At 47.1% G+C, this 15,738-nt stretch overlaps 1 protein-coding gene across 1 annotated transcript in view; it reads left to right on the forward strand.

Moving 5' to 3' along the window:
- Window positions 1-10,295, forward strand: part of RELL1 (RELT like 1) — a 66,824-nt gene extending 56,529 nt beyond the window's left edge. The window contains exon 7 of the mRNA XM_079763836.1: window positions 8,311-10,295. The gene's annotated coding sequence lies outside the window, so the exon portion shown is untranslated. The remainder of the gene's footprint in view (window positions 1-8,310) is intronic.
- The last annotated feature ends 5,443 nt before the right edge of the window (window positions 10,296-15,738 follow it).

Below are 15,738 nucleotides of genomic sequence, written 5' to 3' on the forward strand. Positions count from 1 at the left end.
GAGGGCTTGGATGGGGAGAAATCCATACTTTGGAGCCAACATGCTCAGGGACTTTGAAGTTCAGGGGAACTTTGCTTTCTCCAACAAGTGGGGAAGCTTCTTGCTCAGCTTAGCCCGGTTGGTTACGTTAGTGACCATTCTGGCAGTATCATCCGTCACCGGGCAGGGCCTCCTCTGGGCTCCTGTGGGGACCTCCTGATGGTGTGTGGCTGTTCAAGCTGTGCCTGGACCAGGTCCATTTGTGCACGGGTCTCTTTTCTTACAGGGAGACTAAGATCATAGACATGAGATCTCAAAGGAGCTACGATTGCTGGTTCAGGGCAATTCAGGCATAATTATACCTATTAAAAGTATTTATTGAGCCCTAACTGGTTTGGCTCAGTGGCTCGAGCGTCGGCCTGTGGACTGAAGGGTCCCAGGTTCGATTCCGGTCAAGGGCATGTACCTTGGTTGTGGGCACATCCCCAGTAGGGAGTGTGCAAGAGGCAGCTGATCAATGTTTCTCTCTCATCGATGTTTCTAACTCTATCCCTCTCCCTTCCTCCCTGTAAAAAGATCAATAAAATATATTTTAAAAAAAGTATTTATTGAGTCCCTACTATGTGCCAGGCACTGTGCCTGGCCTTAGGGATGCGGCATTGTGGAAGACAGACAGACAGGGGCCATGTTCTCAGGGAGTTTCTGTCCCGGTATTAATAGTAGAATTTTCTCCCTATTCCTTGGCTCCCTCGTTTTAGAGTAGGGAGGCCCTAGGAGGTTATGTATGTTGTTCAAGGTCATGCTGATCATTAATTCCAGAGCCTGGACTGGGCCTTCCTGATGGGTTAGTCCCTTCACCGCCTCCAAAGTGTTGGATGTTGAACATGCACACAGTAATTAAAAGTCTTAAGAAATGTAAGTCTTCACCCATTCTCCACCCCGTTCCCTCAGCACACGTCACTCCCGGCCCCTTTCCAAGAGGGGCCTGCGGAGGCCGGCGTCCTCGGTACCTCCCGGGGTTACTCTGAGCACACACACATGCTTGTACAGCATGTCTGTGTGGATGCACTTCCCCTTTGGTTGGAGCTGATGGCCGTTGAGTTTGTACTCTCCCCCATTGCTTGAGTTATGAAGAGGGAATGCTGGGTGCATTTGGAAAGCTCTGTGGCCTGTTTGTTCCTTGTTGTTGGGAATAGCTCCAAAACACTTAATGCAGTTTTGGGTGGACCAAAAACATACTTTGCTGTCATCGCTCGGATATTCTCAGTTATCCTCCCACAGCCTTCTTCTGTGCACAGAAGAGACTAAAACGTATTTGTCAGCATCCCAGCACGGAGACAGCAGGGGAACCAGAGCCTTTTGTTTTGTTTGAGTTGCCACCAAAGCCAGCCATCTTCTCCACACCCCTCCCCGGCGGCGGCTGCAGGCCCTCCCTGTTGTTGACCAGAGGTTGACCCCCTGATTCCTGAGGGAAAAGGGAGCTTTCCTCTCCTCCCTCAGGGGCCCTGTCATCTGACCAGAACTTAAGAAAGAGGGGCCGTGGCCTCTGCCCTTTTCACCGTAGGAGCTGCAGAGCTGGACGCTCACGGAGACTGCGGGACCGAGAGGCGGACCTGAGGGGCTCCGGGGAGGCAGAGAATGAAGTGCTCTCGGGGACAGTTTTGCCCAGGACGAGAAAGAAGAGGGAATTAATAGCTATAAACAGGGTCTTTATTTTTTTATTTTATTTTTATTTTTTTAAGGTTTCTACAAACTCTTTTTTTTTAAATTTCTTTATTGATTAAGGTATCACATATTTGTCCTCATCCCCCCATTCCCATCCCACACCTCTCCGCACGCATGCCCCACCCCCCTGTTGTCCTTAACCACTGGTTAGTTAGGCTCATATGCATGCACACAAGTCCTTTGGTTGATCTCTCCCCTATATCCCCACCCTCCCCTCCCCTCCCTCTGAGGCCCGACAGTCTGATCCATGCCTCCTTGTTTCTGGGTCTGTTCTTGTTCATCTGTCTATGTTGTTCATCATTTCCCCTAGATGAGTGAGATCCTGTGCTACTAGAAATATCTTTATTTTTATTAATTTGTAACTTGAGGCTTTGGTCTTTGCTCACATGAAGTAGTTTAACTAAAGAGCAGCACCTGCTTTCTCCAGTTTGCCATGCTTGCTGTAGTGCCTCCATGGGACAGGCTCTCTGTGCCCCAGTCCCGGCCTGTCACTTTTCAGCTGTGTAATCTCGGACAATAACTTAGCCTCTCGTGCCTCAGCTTCTCCATCTGAAAAGTGGGACGATGAGAATATCGCCCACCTCTTAGGGGCGCTGTGCCTTGGCACTCAGTGCTAAGTAGGCAAATGCTAGATGTTACTACTGCATTATATCAAGCCCTACTTATCCTTAGCAAATAACCGTATAAAAGTTTTAAAAAATATTTCTTAATTTTTCTGCGACTCAGAGAGGCCAGGTTGGACATAACCTACAAGGTGTAGGCTATTCATTTGATGCTCACATAGAGGCTCTGACGGCCGGTCAGTGGAACTCAGGCTCACAAGCCAATGTCTAACTTGTTTGCGTTTTTCATTAGCAAGACCTGGTACTATTCAGAATAATAAGTTTTTCTAGCTGTATCTACGTAGAGAGAGACACATCGATTGATTGCCTCCCGCATGCGCCCCGCCTGGGGCCTGGGATTGAACCTGCAACCCAGGAATGTGTCCTTGACCGGGAATGAAGGGCATTAAATCATAGTTGTGTTGAGACTAATACTGCAGAACTGCATTTGAATATTTCCCAGGCGAACCCTTGTTTTTCCAGATACAGCACCATTTTTCATGTGAATTACGTTTTACTGGGAATAAAGTGCTCTGACTCTCACTGTCGCAGGGCGGGTAGATCACGGTGTTCACTTACTGTCACTTGGGCAACCCATTTTTGCTAAATATATGAACACATTTAAGTTGCTGTGAGGATCTGACTCAGTAAAGAGCAACCTTCAGGCTTCCTAGTGAGATCCAAATCTCACGTCGGAGACGCAAAGCTACACGAGGGCAGCATCTCACGGGCATTACTCAGTGAAGAAGGCAGTATAATTTGCAGGAATATACATTTTATCCCTATGCTGCTTTCCTTTTTTATCCTTAATCCTCTCCCAAAGATGCATTTTTATTGATTTTAGAGAGGAAGGGAGAGGGAGAGGGAAACATTGACCCGTTGACTCCCATGTGCACCCCAACCGGGGGTAGAATCCGCAGCCTGGCTATGTGCCCTGACTGGGAATGGAACCTGTGACCTTTCAGCGCACGGGACGATACTCCAACACACGGAGCCCCACGGCCGGGCAGCCCTGTACTGCTTTAAAAAGCTGTTTCCAGGAAGAATACCTATAAACACTTTAATTTTTCCTGGATTGACCCACATATATAAAAAGGTGCTAACTATTGATACTTAAAAAAACTCAAGTTTTAATTGTTAAACTCCTTACTGAAGTGGGGCTGTGATGTGATTTATAATAAGAATATGTATTTGGTCTTCATACCCAGTTCTGGCACAGAGCTAAGGAAAACCTTGACATTTCTAAGTGGTGAAGGCCAAAGCAGTCTTTTGTTGTGTTACTGAGGTCACTTTGTAAAGCCCCTAGGTAACCATGTGACTGGAGGGTTGGAATTTTCCCGTGTGTCCCCCCTCCACCTCCAGTCTCTCTCTCTCTCTCACACACACACACACACACACACACACACACACACACATACACACACACACACACTCAACGTTGGAATTAAGTGCAGAACCCTTACAATACACAGAAGACGCAATGTTCATTAACCATGAAAAATGCCCAACCTTATTAATAATCAAATAAATACAAACTGAAATGAAACCACCATTTGCTTTTCTGTTGGGGAAGATGAACGTTAACACTAGCATTGTGATATAACCGATTCTGCAACCTGCAGAATCTACAGTTTTTAATGTTTGAGTCAGTTCTAAAGTATGTGCTACTGATCATTCTGAGAGTGCTGACTTAAAGAGACTGTGCGGATTAGCTGAGGTTAGCATGGATCTGTTGTGCTTTCTAAATAAATGTGGAGCCTGGCCGGTGTGGTTCAGTGGTTGAGCAACAACCTATGAACCAGGAGGTCAGACTACATAGGAATGAATATACATTTATAAAATTTACCACAGAGTTTAGAGCAGAGCAAGAGTGAAAGGACTGTAGACACCCACTCGGTGCCTTCTGGTGTCTCCTGTTGACCTACACCCGGCAGAGTGACAGCCCGTGCAGGCAGCACTGCTGGGAGATCCCCCGTCACGTGGTTAGTGCTTTCCACGCGTGGCGGCCAGCACGTAACCGGAGTGCTGGCCAGAGCCTGGCACTGAGTTTGATCTTGAAGGTTACAGGTTACCGGTGGGAGATCACATACCTGTAGCTCTAGGACTTGAGCGTGAATATTACCGCTGCAGTTTTAGCTGTTTCTATAAATAACTTCCCCATTTATTTTATTTAAAAGTGTTCTAGAAAATTCTTCAGCCAGCTGAGTGGTTCTGTAGGCTTTAACTCTTCACTCTGTACAGGTGCACTTTTGAACGGGGTGCCTGGTGGGGTGCAGCTTTCCAGCATCATTTACCTGTTGCTGTGGAGCTGGCGGTTCCAGGTCCCGCGTTTCCTTCCTGTTGCCCCACAGGCCGGAGTGGAGAGGTGAGGGCACCAGCAGATCTCAGGGTGTCGGTGGTGCCCGGTGTGGCCGCCCGGTGCGGGGTGACTGTAACATTAGTGTTGTGTGGCCTCAGGCGTGCTGTGAACCGTGAGCCTCAGTTTCCTCCTAGGAGAATGGCAGCGTCGTTGACTCTGGCAATCATTGGGCAGATTGTCCCTGAGTCCCGGGGCTTAGCGCAGAGAGCAGCTGCCAATGCCAGCTCCTGTGCTTACTGACCAGGGGTCCTTTCTTTCCTTCCACCTGCCCTTCGAGGGCTCAGTCCTTACGTTTGTCGTTTTTAAAGGGACCAGATCCTTTTTTCTAGAGAATCCTTTTTAGCAAGGGAAATATATGTCTTAATCACAAAGATACAGAAGTTCCCTCCCCATTATCTGAAGTTTTATTTGTAAAGTGAGAGTCTGTCTCATTAGCATGATGAAATCTCATGCGACCTGCTCTGTTCTGCCCCGGACGTGAATCATCCCTCTGCCCAGCGTGTACCGCACCCGCCCGTTAGTCACTCGGCAGTCACCTCCGCTACCAGAGGGTCTGTCACGGTATCACAGAGCCTGAGTTCAGGTAAACCTTACTCCTCTTACTGTGCCTAATTTCCAGATGAACTTTATCATGGGGATGCGCATAGGGGAAAAAAACAGTAGATGTACATAGGGCTCAGGACTCTCTGTGGTTTCAGGCACCCACTGAGGGTCCTGGAACGTATTGCTCTGTGGCTTTGGTGCAATCATGGCTTTATCTTTATAATTAGACTTGTGTAGCAAGCAATCCGCTTTAAAGAAAAAAAGTGACCTCTTTATTCTTTCCAGATCAGTCTTCAACTTTTTTTAAAGAAAATAAAAAATATATATACATATTTTTTATTGATTTCAGAGAGAGACAGAGAGGGAGAGAAAGATAGAAACATCAATGATGAGAGAGAATCATCGAGTGGCTGCCTCCTGCACGCCCCCTACTGGGGATGGAGCCTGCAGCCTGGGCATGGGCCCTGACTGGAATCAACCCTGACCTGGTTCATAAGTTGACGCTCAACCACTGAGCCACACCTTCTGGGCCAGATCATTCTTTGAGGTTCTACATTTCTGCCCATCAGTCTTCATGGGGGAAATGGCCACACTTGGGATTTATGCATTGTCTTTTCAATATAAGGAAGCTGTGCTTAATTGCTTCCAGCTTGAGCATTCACTCATATGAGACTGTTATCACCAAAAGAAAGAGAGGTCGGGCTTGTTAAATATGGGGGGTCCCCTGGTGATGGGAAATGTGTATCATGGTGGGTGGGCGATTGTCCTCCCTCCTGTACACGGCTGCCGGCCTCCCCCGCCTTTACGTCAGCCTCGCCATGGTTCCTGAGTGCTCTGGGACCCTGTGGAGGGCACCTTTAAACATGGGTGTGCTGAGGTAAAGAAATAGCGTCTTAAAGCCCGTGTTTGTTTATTAATATGGATATATTCACAACTGTAGGGTGAAACAAGAAGGAATTTCACAACGTGGACCTGCATGTGACACAGCCCTGGAGTGAGGCCGCAGCGGGAACTTTATAAGCCACAGAGCACGCGGTGTCTTCTTCCCGCGGGGTGTCATCCTGGTCAGAAAGGGATTTAGCTGGAAATTGAGAGCTGCTGTGCTGGTCACGTGCTGCCTGATAACACGTGTGTGTTTGCAGAGAGCTCAGTGCTGAGCAGCTTGTAATAGAGCTTTTAAAACGGTTAACTGCCCCCTCCCTCGTTTTTTGCTTAGTTCCTGGTATGAGTAGTGAGGACGTTGAGCAGCAATTTGTATTTTTCCCTTCTCTCAAAGACACTGTGTACAGTGCAAGTTTAACCCGTCACAGAAGGCAGCGTGATGATGGCCATGATCCAGAGAACTCACCCTTGGGCATGTGCGGACTGCTTGGCTCTGTGTTAAGCATTATACATCTATCATCTGTGTCAGACCCCGTTGCTCCAGTCCCACAGCTCGTCATGGGGTCTGGCTTTAGACCCATGTTCCTAGCCCAGCCCTCCGTCTTGCTCACCCACCCCCTTAAAGATGGTCAAATCTGTGCAAAGAACTAGAAATGGGAAGTTCTCCTACTTTGGAATGAAAACTCTTGCTGTGATGAAACATTACATTCTAGGCCTGACATCCCTCACCCTTGACCTTGTTTTCCTTGATGCAAAAAAGTCTAGGTCTAAGAGGGCAGATGATAAAAGGAGACATAAAAATAGTTGACTACCAATGGCCCAGTTTGAAGTTTGACTGGGGAAATTCTCTTTTTTCTTTTAGGACCAATTTTGTATTTTCCACCTCTGGCCATTCTACCTTTTTCCTTGCTAGCCTCTTCCACATTAATCAACTCTCCATTGAAAGTATTCCCAGACTTGACTTGGTTCAGTTTTAAGGTTCAGATCTGTAGTGTAGCTGTGCTAGGTTGCAGCAGTGCAGGGCAGGGAATGACATTTCATTTATAATTAATAACTCAGCTCATGCTGAAAGCGACAATGTCTGTTTCCTTTTTAGCTAAGGGGATAAAGGGTCCTTTATCCAAACTATTTAGCTTAAACTCAGTATCTTTGTCTCTTTCTCTCTCTCCTTTCCTCCCTTCTTTTCCCTCTCCCCCCTCTCTCATAACCACTATGAGTATTATAAATTGCAGAGTGACAGAAAAGGATAATATGGATAATAATAGACTATATTTTGAAGAGTGAATTAGAAAATAAGTATACAGTAATACTTAAGACATCTCTATCAACTTTTTGGGTTTTCTCCAAATTTTATAAGTTGGTTTCATCTCTGTTTTTGTTTGACATTTAGAGGCAGACACACCTTTGGCCGCAGGAGAATGTTTTGTTCCTTAACCTGGTGCAGGTTGGCCTGGGGGTGTGTATGTTCCAGCGCACACAGGTAGCTCTAGAATTAGTCCTGTCCCGGGTTATCCTGTCTTCAACACAGGAAAGTAAAAGGTGCACAAATGTCTGTTAGATGAGACACTTGTAAGAAAAACGAGACAACTTTGGAAAATAGAAAACTGTTTTACCAGTTTACTAGGGACTGCATTTGTAATGTAAATGTAGACACACGGACCAGTTGTTAGAAGGACTTAATACAATACAGAGCCCTCGAGGTGCAGGGAAGACCTCTGGTTGAGCCGATTCATCATTGTGTTCTTTCTTGCCAGCCATCCCAGCCAAGCTGCCTGGGTGCTCAAGAGGGACTCAGAGGTAACTGTGGTGAGGCCTGGGAAAGACACCTCGCCTGACATCCAAGGCTCCCTGCGCTGAGCACGATCACATGACAGAAGTGGCCCAGGAGTTAAAGAGCCGGGTCCCAGGAAGTGGCACCTGGCTCAGGGAGAAGGCTCACCTTAGAACTCACGCTAGACCAGACCGATACCCTTCGTCCACTGTGGCTCTCAAGTTCCGCTCTCCCTTCATTTAGAAACCCTTATAGTGAGGTCCCTTTGAACTGGCGGTGCTTACCTTTCTGCAGACAGAATTCTAGAAGAAATGTGTAGTCGGGAGGAATGCCGTGGGAAGGGACGAGGGTGGGTTACAGTTTCTCTGTGTTTAAATCTTCAGGCAGGTTAGTCTGTGAGACTACGCTTACCTTCTACAAAGCCTTACCTTTCTTGATTTCTCTTTTAGGAATGACTTTATTTGAAGAGTTCTAAGAGACTGAAAACTTACGCGATATGAAGTTGTGCCGAAGGAATGTTTTTTATCTTTTGTACGATTTCTATCGCGGAGTCTGCAGGCATATGGAAGAAAGCCAAAAAGGGAATATTGTTGCTCTGCTGAAGACGGGATTCAGTTGGCTTTGAAACAAGTTTCATGAGAAAATTATCACATTTCCAGGGAAGAAAAGAGCTCATTTTTTTATCTCCCCAACTGCCTCCAGCCACCACCCCGTAGTGTACACACCACAGTTTTTTCCAGGATGATCACTCTGTACGTGGAAGAATGCGTATACAGTCTGAGCTGATGCTCTGTGTGTGTGTGTGTGCGCTCATTGTGTGTGTGCGCGCATGTGCACACATGTACTTCTGTTCGCCCAACCCTTACTTCCTATTTTACTACTGGTTGTAAGAAGATTCTCTTACAGTGTAACTGTTACAGCGGATAAAGACTCTGGTAGTGAAAGAAGATAATCTAGTTTGGCCCTGAGAAACGGATCCCCAAGAGGCCCTGGAGTCGGATGGGAACTGGATGGCGGACTCTGGATGCTGAGACCGACAATTCAGCGTTGACTCCTGCTGCATCATGCCACTCTCTTAGGTCACTTATAAAATATTGGGAAGTTGTGTGTTTGTTTTTATTTTAACTTGAGCTAAACAGTTCTTATTTAGTTTATTCAATAAAGGGGAAAGTGGTTTAAAGTCACAAAAACAAAAAAATTCTTGTTTTGACAACCCAAGTCAAAATAAAACGAAAAATCTCCGCTTCTCATGCCAGACAGGCCGCCTTCCCCGGCCCGATTTCCTTAGTGCATCGCTGTTTTCCATCTTGTAGCTAATGCCCGTTATTTCAGAGTCTTGGTGGTTTTCCCCCCTTGGGCTTGAAAACCCCCCTTTTTCCTTTGCCTTGGGGTTTATGAAACACCTGGAAGAGCTCGGAGGCAGTGATAGTACATTTACGGTGGGTCTGGGCCAAGGCTGGGCGGGTCCACGTACAGGGAGCGCTCCCAGAGCCCGTGCTGCTTGCTCTGTTTCAGAGGGAGAAGCACATTTCTCTCTTGACCCCCAGGAGGTGATTTCCATTCAAATGTATTTAAAGTATTTACTGTAAATATACTCATTCCATTCTGCTTCTGGCAGCAGACTAAAGTTTCTAACCTGTTAAATGAATGGTAGGTTCAATTCCATGTGACTTTTTACTGACAACTAATTAAAAGGCATACGCGTGTACATACGTCGACACAGTGGACGAGAGGAAGCCAGTGTGGAGTAAATTTCACTGAGGTCCAAAAAGTAGCAATATAGGAATCTGGGGGATGTGAATTAGTGTAAATGATAAATGTGCGATCTAGACCAATAGTTTTAGCTTTAGAAAAAAAAAAGCATTTTTTGTTTGTTTAAAGAATACTCTGTCAGAATGGGGAGGGATAATATGTAAGATATTCTTCAGCTTTAATTATTTTTTTAACTTTATTCAGGTCAGAGCACTTTTTGTAATAGCAATACAACAGGCAAGAGAATACTCAAAAATATTTAAGATGATTGTATTTATACCAACAGGACATTTTAAATATTTTCTGATACTTGAGCAGTTTTTGTCTGTCTGCAAAATATGCCAAAAGTTAAGCATTCAATATTTTCAACACAGAAGCTTTTTACTGGTTTCTATGATCTCATAAGGACTCGTAAGTGTTCCCAAAGCGACCGATGTTTACAGGCCTGTGCTGTCCTCCGCCGTGCGGGGCGGGGTCCGCACAGACTGACCACGCACAACACTACGATGGGCTGGCTGACTGCCGGTGAGTGAGTGGGCTGGCTGCCACCTCGATGTAAAAATCTGTAAAGGAAAATTTTCACCCTTTTGAGTGTCACGTGTATTTTTAACTGTCTGGTTTGTACTTTTACGACTTTTGTACTACCAAAGCAGAGTTAAAAATAAAAATGTTAGATACAGTGTGCTGTTTTTGAGCGATCCGATTGTTGGTGCCTTGAGTACAATGCGGGCGTGTACTGTATGGAGCTTAATATGACAGTGCCTAATTTCTTACGTCTCATTTGGCTGGCTGTCCTCATTGGATTTACCGCTCCATGGGAACACCATTCCTCACCCCCGCCATAATGATTTTCTAAATTTGGAGATAGCCCTGGCCGGTGAGCAGTGGCTAAAGCATTGGCCCGCTCACTGAAGGGCCGCGGGTTCAATTCCCGGTCAAGGGCACATACCTGGGATGCAGGTTCGATCCCAGGCCCCAGATGGGGCATGTGCTGGAGGCAACCAATCGATGTGTCTGTCTCACATCGATGTTCCTCTCTCTCCTCTCTTCCTCTCCCTTCCTCTTTTCCAATCTCTGAGAAGGAATGGAAAAATGTCCTCAGATGAGGAGGAAGCAAAAGGGGTCACTTGGGGTGACAGGTGTCACTCTCAATCAGCCTTTTGACATCTCCAGCACAGGTGTACTGCAGGAGGTGGGGGGTGGTCTCTGTTCTGCTCTTTTGTCTTCCTCAGCTTGTGAGGGAGCAGTGAGCAATGGTCCCCCCGTGGCACCTGTGGCCGTTCGTCCCACGTGGAGACAACACCAGCCCTGCAATGCCCGCCTGAGCCCTGAGTGCAGCTCGCCCAACACCGGCAGGTCCTGGGTGAATTCGCCAGGGCGACTGCCCACGGCGGGGATGCGCCTGCACTTCCTTCTCCAGTCCATGGTGATGTGTAGGCTTCCTCCACCCTAACACAGCCCTAACGTGGAGGGAAGGAATGTCGGGGCCAGGAAGTGGGGTCCCACGATCCAGCTCTTGTTGCCGAGGGCTCAGCTGTGGTCAAAGGGGTCTTTGTTTTGCACCCGAGGTCATTGCCAGTTCCTGGATCCTCTTCACCCTTTTGCCTGTGGGGCAGGTTGGTTCGACCCAGGGCTTCCTTTGTTCATTCCTCACCTTCCCAGGACTGTTCTCAGATCCCCCTGGGTGTTCCCTCCCTGTAGCTCCAAACAGTTGTAAGGACACCTGGGACTTCTTTGTGTCCTGCACTCTGTGGCGGCCCAGCTGGGGTCGCTGTCCACTCCACCCGATTCTGGTGGTGTCAGCGGGGAGGCCGTCGGCCTTGCAGAGTTGGCGCGCCCTCTGCTGGCCAAATGCAAGAACTGCATGGCTTCTTGGCCATTTGCTGTGTCTTGAACTGCAGCTCAGAAAGTACTCATGGTTATTGGCTGAGTAAATAAATGAAAGTCTACCTTTAAAAATGAAAGACTATCCTTAACTATTTTATGGAAGTAAAAATTCAAGGTTGAGTTTTTCCTCACCCATTTTCTGACCCCGGCCGTTTGTCTCAGTCTTTCTCAGCAGAAACCCGTTTCTCCCCTGGGAGTTGTGTCCCCGCAGGTGTTCCTGGGGACGCCGGTGGAAATGATTGAGCTCCGTTTTGGAGGAAACCCATGCCCTGAAGCCTGAAAGAGAAGTGCTGTGGCTGTGGGCAGCAGGATGATCTTCAGGAAGTAGCCCGGCCTTTGCTTTTGAGTTTGAACAGTGGCTCTGTCACTCACTGCTGCGTGACATTGGGAAAATTACTTTACCTATCGGAGCCGCACTTTCCTCATCTGTAAGATGACCTGCCTCACAGGGTTTTTAAAGATCAGAAAAAGGCGTGCACAGCGATGGTGCCTGCGGTGATTGGCATGGCCACCCGGCTCAGCCATGGCACTCAGAGAAGGTCTGTGTGCATCTGTCCCACCGCGGGGAGCCGGGCGGCCTGGGAAGTGGCCCAGCACACACAGCTTTATCCAGGAGTGGAGCTGGGTCCGCAGCTTCTTGCTCTGAAGCTGAGCCCTGAGGTTCACAGAAGGTCCGCGGAGTAGGGGAGGCTCCATGTTTTGAGGGGTGAAAAAAATATCTTGTAAAGCACAGCATAGGAATATAGTGAATAATACTGCCATCCCTATGCATGGTGCCAGATGGGCTCTGGAAATATCAGCGGGAACACTTTGTAAAGCATTGGATTGTCTAACCCAGTGGTCGGCAAGCTCATTAGTCAACAGAGCCAAATATCAAAGGTACAACGATTGAAATTTCTTTTGAGAGCCAATTTTTTTAAACTTAAACTTCTTCTAACGCCACTTCTTCAAAATAGACTCGCCCAGGCCGTGGTATGTTGTGGAAGAGCCACACTCAAGGGGCCAAAGAGCCGCAGTTTGCCGACCACTGGTCTAACCACTATGCTGTACACCTGAAACTAATACAAAATAACATTGACTGTAAACTGCAATTGAAAAAAATAAAAAAAGAAATATATCTAAGGATGAAGAGGCAGTGCGTGCAGCGGGCAGCTGACAGGCCACCAGCCCAGCACCTCTCCTTTCTGCAAATGCCGCCTACGTCCTTTGGAGAACCCTCCCTCCCTCTAGAACCCAGCCATGTGCCTTTCTTCCCGACTGCAGCTGACGGGACCGACGTGGGCACATGACCGGCCTGTGACCTGGCACATGACCCACTGGTGACCTGCCTGGTGGAGCCCCTCCTTGAGATGTTTGCCAACTGGAGCTGGAAAAAGTGTTTTCTTTCTCCGGTGGCGAGAGCTACAGGCTCAGAGGCTGGTGGAGGCCGAGGCTCCTGCCATGTGGCCGGCAGCGGGTCTGAAGAAAGGAGGGGCATGCAGAGGGAGTGAGGCAGTCTGCCTGCTTTCAGGCCTCAGGCTCAGCGGCCCTTCGCAGTGCCCTGTGTTCCAGGGACATTCCTCTTTTGCTTTAACTGGTTTGCGTTGAGTTTCTATCACTTGCAGCAACAACAACAAAAACCCATGAGGAATGCAGTGACTCAGAAGGCATCGCAGGCCACCTGGGGAGTGCAGCCCTGGCAGCCGGCCCCACAGCTGAGGTCGCTCAGAGCTGCCCTGGACCTGTATGCAGCCAGGCGCCTGGCCGTGGTGTGGTTTCTGCTCTGAAATGCTCATGCAAACCCCGTCTTTCCCTCCATCGCTCTCAGTCTTTCCTTGGTTTGCCACGGGGCTCGTGATTCTAGCTCCTGTACGCGCACAGCTTTGGACACATTCAGATGCTGCTGGCCACCCGTGACCCTAAATTCTTTGGATCTTAATCTCACTATAGGGTGAAGGTGATATGTACCTTTTAGAGTGGCTGTGACGAGTATGAGCTCAGCGTCCATTCAGTGAGCTGCCTCGGAGCGGCCAAGTTCAGACCCTCTTTAGCAAAAGAAATGACAGAATGATGGGAGTTTGGCCATTTGAGAGTCGGTGCTTGATGTTTCTGCCACGTTCACTTTGCTTAACGTTTGAGGATGGACCTGGGGCGGGGGTATGGGCCCCGACGAATGTAGGAGGAAGCAGGTAGAAACGGGAACTGGAATCTACTGGGCCTGCGATTCTCCCGGCGCTAGTTCACAAACCTTAAGTGAGAGAATGATCTCATTGTCCGGATGTTGAATGGACCCAGATCGACCAGGTAAAGAGCAGGTTTCTGTTTGTTCTGGCTGTCGTTTATCTTATCACTCTCACGATAAGATGTGAACTTGGTATAGCCATCTCAGTGGGTTTAAAGGAACTTGATTACTTTTTATCTGCAAATTAATCTAGCTCAGAAACTAGGGTAAAATGCTCTTGGAATTGTAACATTATACCCAATGGCAAAACTTAAGGGTTTGCTTATTATGGGTGAATATCTTAATGTTGACCAACACAAACATCAAACAAAACTACCCCTCTGAAACGAGCCAGCCCTGCCAAGTCCAAAGTTCTGTCTTGCATTAGAAATGCATTTTGTTTTATAAAAGCTTATCTGGGGCCAGGAAGGATAAAAGAAGTAGATTGCGCAAATATTCATTTCAAACACAGTATGACTTAAAACTGTAACATAAATGACTGTGTGTCCTATAACGGTTACGTCATAAAAATAATGAAAAGAAATAACGAGAATTTTCAAATGTATGAAATTTGAGGTGCCCCCAAGATTTTTGTCTTGAGATGATTATTAATAATGTAGGCAGAAAAGCACTTATCTAGTTTAGGAATTAATGTTATTAGAAGTGGTTCAGAGAGCTTTGGTGGTCACAGCACTAAAAATTTAGTTATTAAAGAAAGTGTTAGGCCCTGGCCGGATAGCTCAGTTGGTCAGAGCGTTGTCCCAATATGCCAGGGTTGTGGGTTTAATCCCCAGTCAGGGCACATACAAGAATCAACCAATGAATGCATCAATAAGTGAACAACAAGTTGATGTCTCTCCCTCTCTCTCTCTTTAAAAATCAATCAATCAATAAAAAATGTTAGAAAGGAATATACAATTTTTTAAAAAGTGATGATTGCTACTCATAAAAAGGGGTCCGATGTCAAATTATTTTTACTGGGTATTAAAATGACACCAATCATTCATTAATTACCTCGTGCCGGGTATGTACTAATCACTTTATACTCTGTGTCTCATAGGTCTCATTACAGCCCGGAGGGAGGCATAGCCATCACTTCTGCTTTACAGGTGACAAGACCCAGAAAAGGAGTCTCAAGCTACGTCCTACTGTCTGTTCACGCGGCGAACATGTATGGCCCCTGGGCCCACCTCATGCTCTGTAGGTAAGAAATCCATGGTCCCATGATCATTGTAAAAACTCAGCTATCATCGTTGATAGTAGTAGTCTCAGAGATCTTACAGACAAGTTCTTGACTATAACTGTTAAATTCTTTATTACATTCCTCCTCAGAACCAGAAAAAACACACACCTTCTTTCCCAGTTGATAATGCACGTAACTTCACTTTTCCAAAATTGAATTGTCCTTCTCGCCATCGTTTTGTTTTCAAGTTCCCTCACCTGTCAGCTCTCAGAATTCATTTTATGGGGATTGTGTGTTCCCTGAGATAACGGAGAACACAGGCTCTCTCTTCTTGGACATTTCACATTTTGATTCAGCCCTTCTTGTCTACCAACAACATGGCTGCCTCCACAGGGAGGGTGTATTATGTATTCCTTCCAAGGACCAGCTTGTTATTCAATCTGGGTTCAGTGGAGGCCCTGACACTGGCTGGCTGTGTGACTGTAAATGAGCTAGCTTTGGAGCCTCCATTGCCCCATCTGAGAAGTGGGGTAATCATACCGTAACTCACAGGGTCACGGTGGACCTATGTGAGATGATGATTGAACTCCATGCTTCACAAAGCCATGATGGTTTTTAAAAAAGGTTAAGCTACATTTGCACTCTTAAAAGCCAAAAACTGCCCTAACCAGTGTGGCTCAGTGGATAGAGCGTCGGCCTGTGGACTGAAAGGTCCCAGGTTCATTTCCGGTCAAGGGCATGTACCTTGGTTGCAGGCACATCCCCAGTAGGGGGTGTGCAGGAGGCAGCTGATCGGTGTTTCTCTCCCATCGATGTTTCTAACTCTCTATCCCTCTCCCTTCCTCTCTGTAAAAA

This window comes from Cnephaeus nilssonii (assembly GCF_951640355.1).
Source record: "Cnephaeus nilssonii genome assembly, chromosome: 1".
Lineage (NCBI taxonomy): Eukaryota > Metazoa > Chordata > Mammalia > Chiroptera > Vespertilionidae > Cnephaeus > Cnephaeus nilssonii.